The following is a 2,116-nucleotide window of genomic DNA, read 5'->3' on the forward strand; positions in this document are numbered from 1 at the left end:
GTCGGTGCGCCGTGGCATGCCGCCCCAGCCCCACCCCAGCCATTCCTACTGTGGCTGGAGGTAGGAACAACTGAAACAGCCCAGCATGAGCCCTCCCACCCACAGCCTCACCAGCCCCCCGTGCTGTTGTACGCAGCAGAGCCTCCTTGCGTCCTCCTTAGGGGATGTGTTTTGCCCCATCCCTCAAGCTGCCCCTCAGGGAGAGGCGGCGGTGGCTCTGCAGATCACAAAAGCACTGTCTGGGGCTCAGCGGTCCTTCATGTCCCATCCCACCTGGAGCTCCTGGCCGCCAGCACCAGCTCCAAGATTTACAGCAGTATGTTTCTGTGCATCATCTGCAGGCAGGAGCCTCGCACGCCTCCGGACCACAGCACAGAGAAGATACGACCATCTCAACACGTGCGCAGGGGGAGGCTAGAGGCGGGAGACATGCTGAGGTCACAGGTTCTAGGAAAGTCTCCCGCGGCAGGCAGCTGGCTGTCGGGGAGCATCGGCCTGCGAGCGGTTTCAGCAGGGAGCCGCAGAAGCACCAAGCTCTCCCCCAGTGCCTCCCATGAGTTTCTGCCGGCTCTTGCAATTCCCGGTTCGTTTCCTGATGACCCTTGGTTCTGAAAGGGTATGACAGTGTGAGAAAGAGGCCTGGTATGGAGAAGTTTCTAGTCTCCATAGGCAGAAAAACTTAAATACCAGAGGGTACGTAAAGGAGACTTGCATTTTATTCTTAAAAGAAACAAACTTGGGCTTTAAACCACACCTCAGTGTTTTTCAGAGCATGACTCACGGCTGCTTAATGCCGAGGGGTGAGGACTCTGCAGATGCTCAGTGCTGAGAAGCTGCTGTGGCTGCAGGGCTGGAAGTAGACTTGGAAGCTACAGACCTTGCTACATAGCTCTGCGCTGTTAATGTTTTTGCCACCAAGGGCTCTTCCTCATGACCTGTCCTGCCCTTTTTAATCTCTGGGAACTCAGAGAAGCCAGAGGTTCAACATGGTGATGGAGCTGAGCTCAAAAAGCAGCAGAGCTATGCTGCCACTGGAAAAAAAAATAAAAATAGATGCTTATATTTGATCTTCCACCAAAAGAATTTGGAGAATTCAGCCCTGACCAGAGGAGCCTGCTCTGCTCCGGCCGTGTGTGCTGAGGACATGAGGCTTGGCACAGATTCACGACCTGGCAGCAAGGACAAGCCTGCCTTGATGGGCAAGCCTGCAGAGTCAAGGCAAGATTGCTTCTAACAACCCACTTCTTCATGGCCGGGGGCATTCAGTGGGTTAGGGATCTGAATGTAGCTCCAAGCACTGACACACATTGATACCATTTTAAGTGGTCACTGGGGACCACTTCTTGCAGTGGTTCACCTGCAGGTTAAAATATTCCCTTTATTTTCAAAGGTTGACAAAAACCAGCTGGTGGGACTCACCTCACCCGTCTACCTGTGGGGTGCCATCATGGGCCTCACCAGGGCCCATTTTCACAGACAAAGCATGACAAGACAGTGGAGGGCATGTAGCTTTGGGGATACCCCCACGCCGTCAGACACCAGTGCTGGGTTAGCGGAATCCCAAGCGCCACACGCCTGGACGCTTCCAGCCCTGCGTAGAGCAGTGAAGATGCAGAGCAGCGTGCCTGACTCTGTGGTGGCTGAACATCTCCACTCCCTGTTTTTGATCTTTAAGAGCTGCTTGCATTCATGGGGTTAGTGCAGGGGGGTGAGGTCCCTGCCCCTCAGAGCGGCTGAGCCCCTCCGCCTGCCCTGGGCTTTGGTTTCCTGAGCCGTAAGAGCCGCCGCAGCTCGGTGCATACTTCCCCTCTTCCCACAGCAGCAGCTGCATCGTACAGCCGAGCTGCTCCTCCACACGCCACCGCTGTGGTGACCTTTGAGGGAGCTGCCTCAGCGTTTCTCACCGGGTCTTCTGCTGTCGGCTCTTCTCTGTGGGACCCGGGCTGTGTGGAGGGTGGTCAACCCACCGGCCATGCCACGGCACGCACCGCTCCGGATAGCGTAGGTTTGGTGCGGGAAGGAGGAGTCCTCTGCGGCAGGGACTGCTGCGCTTCAGGAGGATGGGGCGGACCAGTGTGACCATGCTGGGGTTTGCGACCACCACCAGAAATAATGC

The sequence above is a fragment of the Eurypyga helias genome, unplaced genomic scaffold (assembly GCF_000690775.1).
Source record: "Eurypyga helias isolate BGI_N326 unplaced genomic scaffold, ASM69077v1 scaffold5606, whole genome shotgun sequence".
Taxonomy (NCBI): Eukaryota; Metazoa; Chordata; class Aves; order Eurypygiformes; family Eurypygidae; genus Eurypyga; species Eurypyga helias.